Here is a 12161-nt window from a genome sequence, read left to right as displayed (position 1 = left end):
GTTTTGAACATGCAGGTTCTTTAGCCCTAAACCACCATTCATTTTGGGTGCACACACATTTTTCCATGCAATAAGGCCTTGATCTCCTGAACAAGAATCATCTCCCACCCAAAAGAAGGCTGAAAGGATTGATATGGTTGACTAGAGGGGGTGAATAGGTTTAACACCCACAATGCGGCTATATCTCCCACGTGTCGGGGCACGACTTAGAGGCATAGCCGCATGGTAGGCTTGTCGCAAGAGGGGTAATCTTTACACATCCCATGTACTGAATAAGAAAGGGATAAAGAGTTGGCTTACAATCGCCACTTCACACAATACATAAATAATCCATACATCATCCAAGGTACAAACAAAGGTCCGACTATGGAACCAAAAAAAGGAAGACAACCCCAAAAGCTAGATCCCCGATCGTCCCCACTGGGCTCCACTACTGATCATCCGGAAAAGAAACATAGTAACGGCCCGAATCCTCGTCGAACTCCCACTTGAGTTCGGTATCATCACCTGCACTGGCATCATCAGCACCTGCGTCTGTTTGGAAGTATTCGTGAGTCACGAGGACTCAGCAATCTCACACCCGCGAGATCAAGACTATTTAAGATTAAGGGTAGGAAATGATAGTCAGGTGGAGCTGCAACAAGCACTAACATATTGAGGGAGTCCTGGACTATGGGGTCCTCGGGCGTCCGACCTGTTATCCATGGGTCGGACTGATGGGCTGTGAAGACATGAAGGCCGAAGAATGTACCGTGTCCGGATTGGACTCTACTTGGCATGGAAGGCAAGCTTGGCGACCGAAGATTCCTTCTTATGTAATCGACTCCATGTAATCCCTAGATCCCCTCGGTGTCTATATAAACCGAAGGGGATAGTCCGGAAAGGACAACACATATACTCATTACCATACCCACATAGGCTAGACTTCTAGGGTTTTAGCTATTACGATCTCGTGGTATATCAACTCCTGTAACACCCATATTCATCAATATCAATCAAGCAGGACATAGGGTATTACCTCCATAGAGAGGGCCCAAACCTGGGTAAACATCGTGTCCTTCGTCTCCTATTACCATCTATCCTAGACGCACAGTTCGGGACCCCCTACCCGAGATCCGCCGGTTTTGACACCGACATTGGTGTTTTCATTGAGAGTTCCATTGTGCCATCGACAAAAGGTTTGATGGCCCCTTCATCGTCAATAATGACGCTGTCCAAGGAGGAACTTTCCCGCCCGGACAGATCTTCGTATTCAACGGCTTTGTACTGCGGGCTAACTCGCTTGGCCATCTGGAGCAGATCGACAGCTACGCCCCTGGCCATCAGGCCGGATTCGGAAGCTTGAACTACATCGCAGATATCCGTGGAGACTTGATCTTGGAGGGATTTGAGCCCGTGACAGTCGCTCCTCCTCATCCCGACGAACATGACTTAAATTTGTCATCGGATCACACCTAGGAGATGCTTCCTGCGGCTACTACGACCTTAGAGCCGAAGCAGATCGAGCCATCCGAGGCCTCAGAGTCCGCGGCGTTGGAGCCACACATGGACTCGACACCCAATAACATTCGCTTTAACGGAACTCCGGACTCGTCTCTGGCTATAAGTTCCAAACTGTGTACGCCCGCGGACACCGAGCTAGATCGGTTATCGATCTTTGAGTTCAGCACTGCTGACGTTTTCCAGCACTCACCTTTGGGTGACGTGCTAAAATCTTTAAAGAATTTGCCCTTGGAGAAGGACTCACAGCCTAACTATGTCCGGTTCGAGCTAGAGATGGATGATGAGGAATTTGGCTTCCCACCCGCCACCCAATTCATAGCCACTGTCGATGACTTAACCGACGTGCTTGACTATGGCTCCGAGGACATGGACGGTATGGACGAAGATGCCGACAAGGAACAAGGCCAAGACCCACCATTCACTGGATGTTGGACGGCTACCTATTCATACGACGTGTACATGGTTGATACACCTAAAGGATCTGGCGACGACAAAGAAGAACCAGATGCGAATAAAACCTCCGAGACACAGTCCAAGCACCGGAGGCCCAAACGCTGTCCCAAGCCCCGCCGCTCAAAGGACGGCAACACTGGCACCGGAGAAAATAGTACTCCAGGCGACGCCGAAAACAATGAAAACCCTGTTGGAGCCACATCTGAAAAGGAACACCATAGCAGGCAAGACAACCCTAACGAACAGGCCATAGAAGATGAATCGGGGGATGATAGGTACTGTCCACCCTCCGAGGAGGGGACAAGCCTCGGCAACAAAGACTTCATCGTGCCTGAGGATCCTCTTGAGTAGGAGCGCTTTAAGCTTCAGTTCATAGCCATGGCAAGGAGCCTGAAAAAGAAACAACAACAGCTTCAAGCTGAACAAGACCTGGTCGTCGACAGATGGACTGATGTCCTGACAGCCGAGGAATACGTCCTTAAACGCCCAGCCAAGAGCTACCCAAAACACAGTCTGCTACCTCAATTTGATGAGGAGGCGCCGGAGCACATATCTCCCTCGTGTAATGCGGACCGACCACCACATGGTCGGGACAGGGCGGCTGAACGGCCACCCTGCGGTCGGGATAAAGCGGCAACTCAGGCCGTACAGCAGCCCACCCCACCACCTCACAAAAACAGGGACATACCAGCTCGGGACCATCCATACGATCTTCGGCAAGAATTGGACAATAGAGCAGGACACAACAGATCTATATACGAATCGCGAGGACGTTTCCATACTCGGGACGACAACTACCTATTCGGACGTGACAAACTTAATCACACCCAGGCCGACAACCACAGACGGACGTCATCAGAGATACGCCCTAACGCGGCCTCCTATAGAGGTGCCGCACACCCTCTCTGCTTCACAGACGAGGTGCTGGATCATAAATTCCCCGAGGGGTTCAAGTCAATATGGAATCACACGACGGAACAACCGACCCCGCAGTGTGGATCAAAGATTTTATTCATCACATACACATGGCCCGAGGAGATGACCTCCATGCCATTAAATACCTCCCATTAAAGCTCAAAGGACTAGCTCGACACTGGCTAAATAGTCTGCCTGAGAACTCCATCGGCAGCTGGGAGGACTTGGAAGAAGCCTTCCTTGACAACTTCCAAGGTACATATGCCCGGCCACCCGATGCCGATGACTTAAGCCACATAGTTCAACAACCTGGAGAATCAGCCAGAAAATTCTGGACTAGGTTCCTAACCAAAAAGAACCAGATCGTTGACTGTATGGATGCCGAAGCCCTAGCGGCCTTTAAACATAGCATCCATGACGAATGGCTCGCCCGCCACCTCGGCCAAGAAAAGCCGAGATCCACGGCAGCCCTCACGGCACTTATGACCCGCTTTTGCACGGGAGAGGATAGTTGGCTGGCTCGCAGTACAAACACAGCCAACGAAGCAGGCCCCTCCGAGGCCAAAAGCCGCACCAGGAAGCTCCGGCGCAACATACACAAATGTCGAAGCAATGGCGATAACACCGATGACACTACCATTCACGCCGGATTCAGTGGCTCCAAGTCCGGCCAGCGAAAGAAGCCCTATAAAAGGAAAGGCGGAGGACCATCCAGCTTGGACCGCATACTCGATCGTCCGTGCCAGATAAATGGCACCCCTAGACAAACCAGCCAACCATACTAACAGAGATTGCCAGGTCTTTAAACAAGCCAGCAAGGTAAATAGTGGAAACAAGCAAGGGGAATCGCAGAGCGAGGACGAAGATGAGGAGCCCCGGCAGCCGAACACTGGGGGGCAGAAGAAATTCCCGCCTCAAGTCAAAACGGTGAACATGATATACGCCACACACATCCCCAAAAGAGAGCGCAAGCGCGCACTCAGGGACGTTTATGCGGTAGAGCTAGTCGCCCCAAAATTCAACTCATGGTCATCATCCCGATCACCTTTGATCGTCGTGATCATCCAACTAGCATCCGTCATGGCGGTTCGGCAACATTGGTACTAGACCCAATCATCGACGGATTTCACACGACACGAGTCCTAATGGACGGTGGTAGCAGCCTCAACCTGCTCTATCAGGATACAATACGCAAGATGGGCATTAATCCCTCATGAATCAAGCCCACGATAACTACCTTTAAAGGAGTTATACTAGGCGTAGAGGCCCGTTGTATGGGCTCGATCACGCTAGAGGTGGTCTTCAGTTCCCCGGATAACTTCTGAAGCGAAGAACTAATATTTGATATCGTCCCATTTCGTAGCGGCTATCACGCCCTGCTCGGACGAACCGCATTCGCTAGATTCAATGCGGTGCCACGTTACGCTTATCTCAAGCTCAAGATGCCCGACCCACGTGGCATCATTACAGTAAATGGAAACACGGAATGCTCCCTCCGTACAGAGGAGCACACTGTCGCCCTAGCAGCAGAGGTACAGCGTGTCCTTCTCAAGAAGCATTATAATCCAGTTGCCGAGCCCCTTGACATCATCAAGACGGTCCAGACCACACTCCAGTAGGACAGATCGGCTCGACAAGAGCTGAATTAGCAATTTAACCTCCGTCCCAGCCCTGATGAGGCAATGGCACTAATACTGCGCATACATAAACTACGCACTCAAAACCCCATGGGAATTGACGGAGGTATAATTCGTCCGCGACCCACTGTACGACTTGACCGACCCTGGGATTCACACGCCTTTACTTTTCATTTTTATTACGGGTTTTTTCTCTTTTCGAGGTCTATGCGGATGACCCGTTTGCAGAACACACCAAGGAGGCAAGGAGCTCTAGCATACAAGGGAACCCCCAGGTGGTCTCTATTAACGATCACCATACTTGTTTTACATACCCGCACGCAGCTCGCCCTTGGTTACGTCATGTTAAATAGCTTTACTTGCTTATCGAATTATTTGCACAAAGTACGCCTCGACGTACCAATTACATCACGATGGTGAATGAATGGTGGCGTCAGCTTATTACCTAATTTTCCTGTTTTCTCACCTTTGTATATATTACTTATTGCACAGGTACACCATGGTACGTATTACTGCGCTAGGGGCTCCATTACACCCCGCATTACGACAATAAAGTCCAAACACTTTTTCAGTATAGTTCAGCACCCCGAACTTATAGCATTATATGCATCGGCTCCGAATCATGTCTTTGGTTAATAGTTGGGTTGCCCGGCTCCTGTACTTACTACCTTACGTTCCGCTATATTGGCTAGGGTAGTAAAGGGAGAACTACTGCGATTGTGTCCTGGTTCTTCCAGACGAGCACCTCAGTAGAGAAAGCCGAAAACTGATTGTCATGATGCGGCGAGAGCTGGTCAGCTGTTCGAGAGGTTCTAAATCGTTAGAGATTTTCCTGCTTCCTGCGAAGAATCGGTTCCTCTGATTAGGCGTGTATAACGCCCCTAGTTCGGCCTTCCGAATACCAGGGGCTTCGCCAACTTTCTTAATTGTCAAACTCCTACGGCTAAGTGAGGGTGGTAAAGGCCGCATAGTCTGATTGCCTTGTTCGTTGCGCTAAACACCTCCTTTTAGGTCCATAATTTGGAGTAAAGAGTGTTTAGATTTATCCCGAACACCCCCGTACTATCTACGTGGGGGGAGAAGCCAACGACTAGTCAACCCTCAGATTTCATAAACGGCCACACAGGAGGTAAAATGTAAATGGCGAGCATTGTAATACATAACATCATTGTTCCATATTACAGGAGAGGATAATACAAATGTTCTCATGGGAATATTACATCCTTCGAACATTGCTCCGCCACAAGGCGGGACCCTCCAGGACGCCATCAAAATAGAGCTCGGGTCGACGATGCTCCTTGCCCTCCGGTGGCCCCTCGGTCATCAACTTCTTGGCATCCATCTTTGTCCAATGTGTCTTGACGCGGGCAAATGCCATACGCGCACCTTCAATACAGACCGACCGCTTCACGACTTCGAGTCGCGGACAAGCACTTACAAGCCGCTTCACAAGTCCGAAGTAGCTTCTAGGTATAGGCTCGGCATGCCATAGCCGGACTATCATGTCCTTCATGGCTAACTCTGCCGACCTGTGCAGCTCGACCAACAACTTTAGCTGGTCGCTGAAGGACAACGGGTATTCGGGTCCAAGATATTGAGACCAGAATAGCTTCTCCGTCCACATCCCTTCTTCGGCTCTATAGTGCTTGGCAGCATCTGATATACTACGCGGCAGATCCATAAACGCCCCTGGAAAACCCAAATTCGGATAAGTACAACGAACATTTCTTCTACATACTTGCTTTGCATGGTGAAAGAATTACCCGCCGCAATCTCTTTGGCTGCCTGAATTTTCTATAGGGCGTCCTGGGCTACGACTCGTGCATCCTGTGCACTCCAGCGGGCCTTCGCCAGTTCGGACTCTTGCGCCTTACAATCGCGCTCCAAGGACTCAAATCTCTCGATCACGCCTTGGAGCTATTGATGCACCTCGCCAACCTGGGCCTCATGCTTCTCGCGTGCGGCGTGTTCCTTGGCCGCTTTGTCCTCGGCCTCGGCTAACGCCTTCTTAAGGGCCGCCACCTCGGTCATGGTCACTAATAAAGTTTATGACACTTTAGTCCGACTGGACTACTCATTTTTTCGAAATGTACCCATAGGTTACTGCATACCTTGGCTATCTTCCAGCTGCTTCTTCACGAGGCCAAGCTCCTCCTCGGCCCGCTCCAGTTTCCGCTTTAGTCCGGAAACTTCCGCAGCATGAGCAGTGGCAGCCTGCAGCGATACCTGCTTATTCGCACAGACAACTCATGATAGACTCCTGCGATATTTATTCTTGATCCTCTGTTTGGCTTTTCCTCCCGAACACCAAACAGAGCATCAGGGGCTACTGTCTATACGGTGATATTTTCCTACAATCACATTACTCACCTCAAAGCGCATTAGAAGGCTAGTGCAGGCTCTGGTCAGTCCTCTTTTGACAAACTGAACCTTCTCTATTACCGTGTCCATAAGGACACGATGCTCATCCACGATAGAGGCGCCTCGTAGTGCCTCCAGCAGATTATCCGGTGCCTCTGGTTGGACAAAGGTCACCGGTGGAATAGGCACATTCCCTCCTTGGGGAGAATGTCGTTCGCTGGACCCCGGAGCCATGTAGATCTCTGAAATAGCATCCGGCTGAGGCCCGAAGGGAACTCGGGCCCCGTCACCAGTCCCCGTGGGGACTTTTCCCCCGTATGTCCAGCGGCCGAAGAGTCATCCTGGGACGTCGCCCCGATGGTCTCCGGAATCTCCCCCGGCATGGGAAAGTCTTTTTGGACACCACCTCATCCTCACCCTTGGGTGAGATGGAATGAGCAGGTGGCGGAGACATGCTAGCCATCTCCTTCGACTCCAGCGAATCTTTTGTCGAGGATCGCCGGGAGCCATTGCATGTCGTACTGCAATGAAAAGGTTTAAGATGGGTCAGTATAACAAACCGAGAAGGCCAGATGTTTTTGATTCTGGTACTCACGAGGCGGCCGGAGGCTTGGTCCAACAAGGTCGCTCCGGACTGCTATCAACGTCCCATGCGGAGTTATCCGCGAGGGAGCCTCTCCCCCTCTTGGGCGCCTCCGCCTCCAAACTCGTGGAGGCCTCCCTTTTCTCCCTTCCTCTCGCAGGAGGGGAGTCGCCTCCCTCCTCGTCGTCATCGTCGGCGGCTGAGGGGTCTGTCTCATCATCAGACGAGATGACCAAGGTGCTCCTTCGGCGAAGCCCACTCCTATAGGATCGAAAGTATGTCTAGAGGGGGGTGATTAGACTACTTGACCAGTTAAAAATCTATCCTTTTCCCTATTTTAGTGTTTGGTAGATTTTAGCTATCTTAGCACAAGTCAAGCAATCTTAACACAATTCAAGCAAGCATGCAAAGAGTCCATGAGCAACGGAAAGTAAAGCATGCAACTTGCAAGAATGTAAAGGGAAGGGTTTGGATAATTCAAATGCAATTGGAGACACGTATGTTTTTGTCGTGCTTCAGATAGGTGGTGCTATCGTACATCCACGTTGATGGAGACTTCAACCCATGGAGGGGGCTCCACCCACGAAGGGTCCACGAAGAAGCAACCTTGTCTATCCCATCATGGCCATCGCCCACGAAGGACTTGCCTCACTAGCGGTAGATCTTCCCGAAGTAGGTGATCTCCTTGACCTTACAAACTCCTTGGTTCAACTCCACAATCTTTGTCAGAGGCTCCCAAGTGACACCTAGCCAATCTAGGAGACACCACTCTCCAAGAAGTAACAGATGGTGTGTTGATGATTAACTCCTTGCTCTTGTGCTTCAAATGATAGTCTCCCCAACACTCAACTCTCTCTCACAGGATATGGATTTTGTGGAAAGAAGATTTGAGTGGAAAGCAACTTGGGAAGGCTAGAAATCAAGATTCATATGGTAGGAATGGAATATCTTGGCCTCAACACATGAGTAGGTGGTTCTCTGTCAGAAAATGTGTATTGGAAGTGTAGGTATGTTCTGATGGCTCTCTCCATGAATGAAGAGTGTGTGGAGGGGTATATATAGCCTCCACACAAAATCTAAACGTTACACACAATTTACCAATCTCGGTGAGACCGAATGGAGAAACTCGGTTGGACCGATTTAGCAAACCTAGTGACCGTTAGGATTTTCGGTGGGACTAAGATGCAACTCGGTAGGACCAATATGGTTAGTGTTAGGGCATAACGTAATCTCGGTGTGACCGATTACACAAACTCGGTGAGGCCGATTTTGGTAATAAGCTAACCAGAGAGTTGGTCAGGTAAACTCGGTGGGACCGATCGCTCATTTCGGTGGGACCGAAATGTTACAAAAGGAAAACAGAGAGTTTACATTGCAATCTCGGTTGGACAGATCGCTCATCTTGGTAGGACCGAAACATTACAAAGGGAAACAGAGAGATTACAACCCCATCTCGGTGTGATCGAGATCCCTATCGGTGAGACCAATTTGCCTAGGGTTTGTAGCAGTGGCTATGACATCTGAACTCGGTGGCGCCGGATAGAAAGAATCGGTGGGGCTGAGTTTGACTTTTGATTTAGGTCATATGTGGATGTGGGAAGGTAGTTGAGGGTTTTGGAGCATATCACTAAGCACTATGAAGCAAGAACCTCATTAAACAACACCTCATCCCTCCTTGATAGTATTGGCTTTTCCTATATACTCAATGTGATCTTGGATCACTAAAATATAAAATGTAGAGTCTTGAGCTTTGAGCTTGAGCCAATCTTTTTGTCCTTAGTATTTTGAGGGGTCCACTTTCCTCATCCATGCCATGCCATTCATTGAGCTTTTCCTGAAATATTAATCTTGGAATAGCATTAGCTCAATGAGCTATATGTTGTTAGGAATTACCAAAACCACCTAGGGATAGTTGCACTTTCAATCTCCCCCTTTTTTGTAATTGATGACAACATATAGATCAAAGCTTCGACAAGTGATAATAAGAGTGAAAAACATTGTCGCTTTGAGAAGTATGTGAAAAGCAAGAGCTCCCCTTAAATTTGTGCATAGTTTATGATTTGCTTTGGACTGCAAATGCATAGAGAATTAGGCTCATGGGTTACTCTTCCATGTCGCATACATCTTGGTGGAGCACTAAAAAAGATAATAATTAAATACATGCACTCATCACCAAGCAAAGTGAATGATCATATAGGGGTAAAAGGATAATGTCATCCAACAAGCATTAAGGTAGCATATGATCAAACACATGATCATCCAAGTATCACACAGACAAAAAGTGTCTCAAACAAGCAAATAAAGTTCAACCACCAAAGCAAGAGAGAATAAAAAGCAACGCTCTCTCTCGAAGCCTATGATCTATACATTTTTCTCCCCCTTTGGCAACAAGTTACCAAAAAGTTCCTAGAAAATGCATAGCACTCAATCGTCTCTCAGGCTTGGTCTTCAGGTGCTGGTGTCCGGATAACTCCAAGAACGAAGGCTTCAGTCGATGTAGATGGAGCTGATGGAGTAGGTGCTGGAGCTGGTGGCACTAAAGCTGTAGCTGGTGCAGATGAAGTGGCTCTGGTGTCTGGAACAGGCACTGCAGCAGATCTCTGAGCTCTAGGCACTCTGGCAAATGCATCAGTGGTTGTCTTGCCCTTCCTCTCCTGCATATCATCCTGAAGTTGCTCCACAACAGACTGGATCTCAGTTACCTTCACATCCAAGTCATAGAACTTTTGCTCCACGATCCTCTCCAAGCTCTCCTGGTTTTGAGTCAGGGTGGCCAGTCTCTTCTCAATCCTCAGAGCAGAGGCAATCAAGTAGCCAAGCTGATCTTGCTTGCTCTTCAGAAGATACTGAGATACTTCTTCAGTAGTTGGCATCCTTGCAGCCTTTTCAGCCTTTGCCTTCTCCTTCTTGGCTTGTGCATGCACCGAAGATGGTTCATTTTCATCCATCACCACTTGGTTGTCCTCAAAGTCTGGATAGATAGGCATGTGCTCCTTGTCCAGCAGATATGTGCCAGTGCCCATCTTGGAGTTGATCAGCTCCTGGATCTGTGGGGCATACCCACAACTCCTCTTCTGATCTGCAGCTGTCCTCTTTATGGTTTCCACTATGAGGCTCATGACTTTGAACTTTTGTGGGACATCAAAGATGTGAAGCAAGTTAATTGCATGGCCTCTGATCATCTTGTGATCACTAGACTTGGGCAAGAGAGTGTGCCTGAGGATCCAGTTGATAGTTGGCAATCCTGACAGAAGGTAATGTACAGATCCAAACTTATGTGTCTCAAGAGCAGCATCTGGGATCTCCTTGTACATGTGTGCCATGGATTTGTGATCCTTCTTCTTCTTAGCACAGACATCCAAGTCATCTTCACTGTCTTTTGGGGCATTGATCAACTTTGCCCATTCAGCAACCGTTGACAGGTACCTTGTACCTTCAGACATCCAGACGATCCTTCCATCTGGGTAGAAGTGAGCTGTGGAGTAGAACTGCATGATGAGCTCGTAATTCCATTTTGCGAGCTTCTGAGCCACAAACTCATCGACTCCACATGCCTTGAAACTGTCATACACACATGGATAATGTTCATCATTCTCCATGATGTACTCCCAGTCGACCCATCTTATGTCACACACTATGGGCTTCTTGTCAAGCAAGATGGTCTCATAGAAGTCCTGCTGTTCCTTTGTATGGAACATGTAGTCCACAACAGCCCTTCTCCTGGTGGCATATGGATCAGACTCTCTCCATAGCCTCAGTCCTGAGTCCTTCCTGATCTTTATGTTCTCAGCTACTAGATGAGCATCATTGTGATCTGGAATTTTTGGCTTCAACTTCCTCAAGACATGTGACTCATCTTCTTCTTCTTCCATTTCAGCTTCAGGCACTGGGGCCTTGTTCTTCTCCTCAGCAGGGATGTTCCTGGTGCTCCTCTTTGGTTTTGGCTTTGGAGCTGGAACAGCAGCCTTAGGAGCAGTCTTAGGCTTAGATGGAACAGCCCCTGCCCTGATGGCATCACCCATAAGCTTCTGAGCTTTGGGTGCTGGTGCAGCATCTTCTTCCTCTTCCTCTTCAGAATCTCTCATGATTGAGGATCTCCCAAGCACTCTGGCAGTGGTCTTCTTGACCCTCTCTTTCCTCTTCTTCTCTGCCACAACCTGCTCTTTGGGTGCAGATCCCAAAGTCTCTTGAGTAGATGCTCTGGCCTTAGACATTGGAGCTCTCTTGGCAGGAACCTTTTGCTTCATGCCTGGCTTGGTGGCAGGAGCTATGCCATATTCCTTCTTCAGGACTTTCCTCTTTGAGGTGGTTTCTTCTTCCTCAGCCACATAGTCCTCATCCTCTGACTCTGAGGTTCTTTTCTTGCTGGCCCTGGTGGCAGCTTTGGGTAAGTTGCTTGGGGTGCTCCTACTACCATCATCTTAGCTACTAGAGGGACTAGTGCCCTCACTCAAGTGAACCCGCTCCTCTGACTTGTTCTGGCTGTCACTCTAATCAGACATATTGCAAACACTGACAGCAGACTCTGTGAATAGATATAGATGAGATAGAGTGGATAAGCATCACAAAATGCAGAGGTTTTTGCAAAAGAATGAGTCAAAAACTTAGTCTTAGTTTTCCACAGAAAGCATTTCGGATCAACTGATTTGTAAACTCGGTGATACCGAAGTAGCTATTGGAACCTAAACTAGTGAACTCGGTCAGACCGA

Source organism: Triticum dicoccoides, chromosome 3A (genome assembly GCF_002162155.2).
Source record: "Triticum dicoccoides isolate Atlit2015 ecotype Zavitan chromosome 3A, WEW_v2.0, whole genome shotgun sequence".
NCBI lineage: Eukaryota > Viridiplantae > Streptophyta > Magnoliopsida > Poales > Poaceae > Triticum > Triticum dicoccoides.
Note: the sequence above shows the minus strand (reverse complement) of the source record.